Raw genomic sequence first — 7,108 nt, forward strand, 5'->3', positions numbered from 1 at the left:
CCCCTGCTCTGGCACCTGCACAGGGAAGGGGTTTGTCCTCATGTTCAGGTGGAGCTTCCCGTGTTCCAGCTTGTGCCCGTTGCCCCTTGGCCTGGCGTTGGGCACCACTGAAAAGAGCCCAGTCCCATCCTCTTGGCACCCGCCTTTCAGATATTTATAGGTATTGATGAGATCCCCCCTCAGCCTTCTCTTCTCCAGGCTGAACAAGCCCAGGTCTCTCAGCCTTTCCTCATAAGGGAGATGCTCCAGCCCCTGATCATCCTGGCAGCTCTGCGCTGGCCTTGCTCCAGCAGTTCCCCATCCTTAAACTGGGGGGCCCAAAACTGGACACAGCACTCCAGATGTGGCCTCACCAGGGCAGAGCAGAGGGGGAGGAGAACCTCCCTCACCCTGCTGGCCACACTCCTTTTAATGCAGCCCAGGACACCGTTGGCCTTGGCCACAAGTGCACGTTGCTGGCTCATGGTCAACTTGTCCACCAGCACTCCCAGGGGCTTCTCAGCAGAACCGCTCTCCAGCAGGTCAGCCCCCAGCCTGTGCTGGTGCGGGGGGTTGTTCCTCCCCCGGGGCAGGACCTTGCACTGGCTCTTGTTGAATTCCATGAGGTTCCCCTGGGCCCAGCTCTCCAGCCTGTCCAGGTCTCGTTGGATGGCAGCACAGCTTCTGGTGTATCAGCCACTCCTCCCAGCTTGGGATCGTCAGGGAACTTGCTGGGGTTACACTCGATCCCATCATCCAGGTCACTGATGAATATGTTGAACAGGGCTGGACCCAGGACAGAGCCCTGGGGAACACCACTAGTGACAGGTCTCCATCCAGACTCTGCTCCGTTGATCACAACCTTCTGAGTTCTGTTGTTGAGCCAGTTCTCTGGCCACCTCACTGTCCACTCATCCAACCCACACTTCCTTAGCTTGTCTGTGAGAAGGCAATGGGTGACAGTGTCGAATACCTTACTGAAGTCAGGATAGACAACATCCACTGCTCTCCCTTTGTTGAACCAGCCAGTCACACCATCACAGAAGGCTGTCAGGTTGGTCAACCATGATCTTCCCTTGGTGAATCCATGTTGACTGTTCCTGATAACCTTCTTGTCCTCTACATGCCAGGAGATGACCTCCAGGGTGAACTGCTCCATCACCTTTCCAGGGATGGAGGTGGGGCTGACTGGCCTAGAGTTACCCAGGTCCTCCTTCTTGCCCTTTTTGAAGATTGGAGTGACATTTGCTTTCCTCCAGTCCTTGGGCACCTCTCCTGTCCTCCACGACCTTTCAAAGATGGTGGAGAGTGGCTCAGCAAGAACATCTGCCAGCTCCCTCAGCACTTGTGGGTGCATCCCATCGGGGCCTGTGGATTGGCGAGGATCCAGTTTGCACAGGGGGTCTCTGACCCAATCCTTCTCAACTGATGGTAAGTCTTCCTTTCTCCAGATTTGTTCTCTCTCCTCTGGGGGCTGAGATGCCTGAGGGCCAGCCTTAGCAGTAAAGACCAAGGCAAAGAATGCATTCAGTAAGTCCGCCTTCTCTGCATCCTGCGTCGCCAGGGCCCCTTCCTTGTTCAGCAGTGGCCCACTGCATCCCCGGTCCTCCTTTTACTGCTGGCCATGTTCAGCGTGACCAGCAACGGCCTTCCCAAGCTTTCTATCGCATCCTTCTCAGCAGGATCAGTTATTCCTGATGACGAGCGTGCTGGGTCAGTGCTGGACCACGCCTGGAGCTCCTTAACTTTGTGTCTGTTGCTTCAAGAATTTAATTGCTTCTGGCTGCATGCCAGGCTGGCGTGAGCCTTAGCTCTTGCACAGAGCGATGGGCACAGCCACGTTAGCGGGTTTGGGAGCGCCTTCCCTATCTGCAACGCGGTAACGGGGCAGGAGGCCATCCCTTTTCCCCCCGTAGGTGACAAGACCACCCCACGCTCCTGTGAAAACTGCCTGATTGAGACTATCAGCCATTTATGTTTTTAAAACATGCCTTTTTATCTTCCTGCCAGGAATTTTACCCAGGCATATTTGGAGAGTTTTCCCTATTTGTCTAGGATTCCTGGACATCCGACTAAGCTTCTGGGTGCCAAGAAGTCCTGCACAGCCACATTGCATGAGAACTAGCTGTAAATGACACCAACAGTGACCCCAAAACTTCTGGCATACGTACCGTTGCTTCTGGGATGCAGAGCTGCTTTGCACGTGCACAGGTTCGTGTGTGTCCCCAACCTGCGGGATTCCCTCTGCTCGCCGGTGGGTCGGTGCCGTGCCTTCCCGGCAACACCGGCTGTCGTGTGCTTTCTGCAAGCTGCCTCCGCCCTGTAGCAGCTGCAGCCAGGAGGATGGCAGCCCTCTTCCAGACCTGACTTCTCTTCACAATGGAATATAACCCCAGACAAAAAACAGCTTGACTGGAAGAGGAGACTTTGTGACTACGAGCCTCTTGCCATCCTTCCTTCATCTCAGACACCCTGGATCCCTGACACATGTGACTACAGACCCATCTCTGCTTTCCTATGGTCTGTTCCTTCAAATTCAGCCCAGCTCTGGCCTTCCTCCTATTTCAGCAGGGAGTTTCTGAACAGAAATTCATTATTCCAGATCTGCTCCCTGCATGATCAACATGAGGATGCGTGGCTCGGCAGTGCTTCTCCCAGATCCTGCGCAAAAACCACATCTCTCTGCTCCCAGCAGCTAATATCTTTAAGTACCAGTTTCCTTCTTTTCAGTCTCTCTCTGAATTTCCTTTAACTGCTCTGTTACAAATAACTCTTTTATTTATAAAATAACATAACTTTCTGGAATGGTCTAGATTTGTTCTTCTTACCTCTGCCAGCAGCCTGTTGGAAGTTAAAAAAAATATTTCTCGGTCCCTTTATATTCACTGAAAAGTGATTTTACGCCAGCAGCCGTGAGAGCCGTGGTAGATCCGTGCAGCTCGGACAGCTTGTGATCTCCGCTCGCTTTAAGGACGTTATCCCGTGAATACTCCTGGGTTTGTTTTGAGCTCTTGATGGCATTTTTGATGCCTTGATTGGTTTTGGTCACTCCTTTTGGCACCTCAGGTCCCAGTCCACTGACCTGGGACACAGACAATCCTCCGGTGCGACCGTTCCCAAGCGCCCAGCCGTGCCAGACCCTGGCTCCTTCAAACTGCGCCCTCGGGTGCAGATTACGCTGTGTGAAGCCGAGCAGCCGCCCAAGTCTTTTTGGAAATAAAACCGGAGCGGGTAAAATTCCCGGTTAGAGACTGCACATTGACCTGGCTCGGGAAGCTGGGGGACCCGCGGAGAGAGGGGAATCTCACAGCCTTCCCCACTCCCACGTCCCACTGCCGGTGCAACACTAGATGGCGTGGGGACCCACCGCACCTGCCCAGCGGCGGGAACAGCTCAGCCTCCGTCCCTGCGCTACCAGAGGAGTCCCAGAAGTGGAAACTTCGGGTCTGCTGCATCCCCTGGCTCTGCCGGATACTGCCGGGTAGGTGGGGAGGCTGCAGCAAGCGAAAGGGAAAGGAGAGCCAAAGCCAGCCCCGTGATGCACGTCCGAGAGAGGCATGTCTGCTGTGGGGGAAGGCACTGGGAGGTGAGATGGGATGAACTTTGGACTGTGCCCTCCCAGAGAGGGTCCCTCTGTCAGATGGTGAGGCATCCTGCCGTCCGTGGCGGCGAGGGGACAGCCCTGGCCCGCGCTTGCTCTGCGCTGGGATTACCTCCTCCACAAGCCTGGTCTCCTCCTGCAGCCCCCTCCTCACACAGCCTCAGAGCAAAGGCCAGAGCCGGGGTCTGCAGCAGTGGACCCGAACTCTGGGATGCAGGGACCCTTTCTGAAGCTCACAGCCAGCTTTTAATAAGCCCACTCCACCTCCTCTGGAGAAAAGAAATAGGGGTATGCGAGCCTCTGAAACCTGACCTCTCAAGCACCATGTGTCAGTCATCTGGCAGAGGTTTCCCAGCCTCCAGGGGAAAGGATGCCCATCCCCGAGTGCTGTGGCAACCGGCTCTGGGTATGTCTCTAACTCTACAAGGCCTCGGGAAACCCTGTCGAAGATCTGTGGCCATCATGACCAACTGCAGTGGGTAATGTCGAAGTGCTGATGTCAAGGTGCTTCTGTCACCGACATCTTCACAGCGTGCCAGTGTGCATCATGGCAACTGGCAATGCCCCACTCAGTAATATGGCTGTACCACGTTAACTAAGATGCACACATTCATGGGAATCAGGAATCGTAGGATCATTAAAGTTGTAAAAGACCTCTGGGATCATCAAGTCCAAACGTCAACCCAACACTCCCAGGCCTCCTAAACCATGCCCTGAAGTGCCAGGTCTACACGTCTTTTAAATACCCTCAGGGATGGTGACTCCCCCACCTCTCTGGGCAGCCTGTGCCAGGGCCTGACCACTCATTCCCTTCAGGGGGGCCCCAAACGCCTCGTTAATATGTTCCTAATGCCCTGACTGATGAGGTGACCTGCAGTGGTCTGAGCTGTCGGGCGGGCCATGCCCAGCAGGTCTGGGTCCCTCAGGTCACCTCTGCTCTGCATGTCTGTGCTTGGTCAGGGACTGGGTTCCCCCAGCAAGCGATGGCTGTTCATGCACATCGTGCACACCCAGCGTGGCAGCGCAGCTCCTCTCCCACTTGCAAGACAAAAGGCATCCTGGGACAAAAGCCTTCCCTGCAGACAGGACGTAAGCAGCACGTTCCCCTCGTGATCCTTGTCCCCTTCCTGTGTTCTAGGCCTTGGTTCAGAACGAGGAATTTCTTACCCAGAGTTCAGGGCAAAATTACTGTTGAATATAATACCAAAGTTTTCCAGGTCCAAAGGAAGCACTGCCCTGCTGCTGCCTTCCCAGCCCTCCTCCCTTCCTCCCAGTTTCGGTAACGTGCTCCCAGTAGCTGGGACAGCCTGGGCTCCTCAGCCACCCTGCAAAGAGGCTGCCTGCCCTGGGCAAGCTGCTGCGGCTCAGAAGGGGACAATGAGTGGGCAGGGTCCCACAGGCCCCAGACAGCAGCAGACAGCCTCTTCATGCCAGCTGCTTTTTTTCTTTAACGCCTACTTATATCTTTTTAGTAGAAAAAGGCCAGCCCAGAGAAGAGAAATCAATCAGGAGCTTTTGCTAAGTGCATCTTGGCCTGGCTTGACAATCCTGTCCATGGCTACAGCAGTTAGGAGCACCTGGAGCACCCAGTTTCTCTCCATCCTCACCTACTACAGAGGCTGGAAGATCCTCATGGAGCACAGATGCCTCAGGGACCCCTGGGGCAGCGGCTCAGGGTGAGAAGCAGCTACAGACACCAGCAAAACTTCCATTTTCCTGGCTTCCCTTCCCAGAGCTCCCTGTGGGGCTGCTCCTGGAAGGGGCTGCCTTTTGCCGGCCTCCAAGTCCAGGTGATGGAGCATTGATGGACTGAATCTTCTTTAGATCTTCCAGGACACCAAAAGTGCCTGAGAAAGAGAAGGTCCTGTCTCTGTCTAGTGTCACCTGGTTCCTGTCCCTGTGTGGGGTGTGCTGGGGATCGGGAGGGTGGCCCACTCCCCTCCCTCCTGTTACAGCCAGCTTCCACAGGCAGCGGGAGGTGCTGGTGGGGACTGGATCTGGGTGGATATTTCTCAGAAGGATGGAGGGTGGGAGTCTGTACCCCAGCAGGCTGAGAACTGGGCAGGGACGCGCAGACAAGGGAATGCCCAAATGCAAACTGGGACTGCAGAGTCCTGCCAGGGGGTCTGAACACGCAGCAGCAACCAGCCTCTGGCAAACAATTTGGCACTGGGTCACGCTGCAGGGCTCGTGCGTGCACCGCCCTCAGCTTGTCACGGTGGATTTGCGTTACCTGGAGCCTTGGCGTGCTTGTTACACAGTCCTGGTCCTTCTTGGGCTCCTGTGTGGCCCTTGCATAGAAACACACAGAAAAAAAATGGAAATTGCAGCCATGCGTGCTATAGGCCTGTTTGGGCATGGAGGGCACTAACACGCAGTGTGAGGATATGGCAGGGTCGGTGTGGCATCAGGGAGGTGGAGGCAATATCTCTGCTCCTGCAGACACCGAGGCTGCACAGTGCTTGTAGTGCTTTAAGCTTTTCCCTGCTCAGAGCCCTCCCGGCGCAGCTCCGTAACCTGTTATCCTGCTGTGCTGGAAGTGTTTTCCCAATGCCGCTGCAGCAGCCTTTCCTTCGCAGTTTCGTGCTGCTATTTCTTACCCCGCTGTTCCTGCACCCACAACAGAATCATCAGATCATGAAGGTTGGAAAAGACCTCGAGAATCATCAAGTCCAACCACCAACCAACACCCCCAGGCCTCCTAAACCATGTCCCCAAGGGCCACGTCTGCACGTTGTTTGAACCCTCCCAGGGCTGGTGACGCCCCCACCTCTCTGGGCAGCCTGTGCCTGGGCCTGACCACTCTTGCAGGGAAGACATTTTTCCTAATAGCCAACCTAACCCTCCCCTGACGCAGCTTGAGGCCGTTCCCTCTCGTCCTGTCACTGGTGACTTGGGAGCAGAGACCAACCCCCCCCTCACTCCAGCCCCTCTCAGGCAGCTGCAGAGGGCGAGAAGGGCCCCCCTCAGCCCCCTCTTCTCCAGGCTAAACCCCCCCAGTCGCCCCCCATCAGACGTGTGCGTTGGGAACCGCAGCGCTGCCGGGGGGTCCCGCGGGGAGCCGCTGCTCCCACGGTCGCTCTGTGCTGCCGATGTCTCCACAGCTTCCCTCGCAGCTTTTATTTTAGAGAAAAACTTTCAGCATAACAAAATACCGACCCAAACGCCTGACAGGTGTTCCCGGCGGGGCACACGCTGGGCAGCCAGCCTGGGGGTGCGCGGGGGCCGCCGCGGCTGGCCCCGAGGGGTCCATCCTCCCCCCGCAGCGTGGGAGCGGGATGGGGTGGGAATCCCGGCGGTGGGGCCGGGACTGGCGGAGCCGGGGGATCCCGGGGTCGGGGGTCCCCGGGATCGGGGTGGGGCGGGGATCCCCGGTGGCGAGGGGTCCCCGGGGGCGGGGTTTCCCGGGCCGTTGACGGGGGTCCCCGGTGGCGAGGGGTCCCCGAGATCGGGGCGTCCCGGGCCGGTGGCGGGGGTCCCCGGGGGCGGGGGGTCCCGGGGCCGACCCGCCCGGTGCCCTCCTCCGCC

General features: G+C 57.0%; 1 long non-coding RNA gene across 1 annotated transcript; it reads left to right on the forward strand.

Moving 5' to 3' along the window:
- Positions 1–749: 749 nt before the first annotated feature.
- LOC142067080 (uncharacterized) lies at positions 750–2,806 on the forward strand. The gene is made up of 3 exons (XR_012663889.1): positions 750–1,033; positions 1,110–1,410; positions 1,990–2,806. It is a non-coding gene; the product is annotated as an uncharacterized LOC142067080 (long non-coding RNA).
- Positions 2,807–7,108: the final 4,302 nt, after the last annotated feature.

The sequence above is a fragment of the Phalacrocorax aristotelis genome, chromosome 21, assembly GCF_949628215.1.
Source record: "Phalacrocorax aristotelis chromosome 21, bGulAri2.1, whole genome shotgun sequence".
Classification (NCBI taxonomy): domain Eukaryota; kingdom Metazoa; phylum Chordata; class Aves; order Suliformes; family Phalacrocoracidae; genus Phalacrocorax; species Phalacrocorax aristotelis.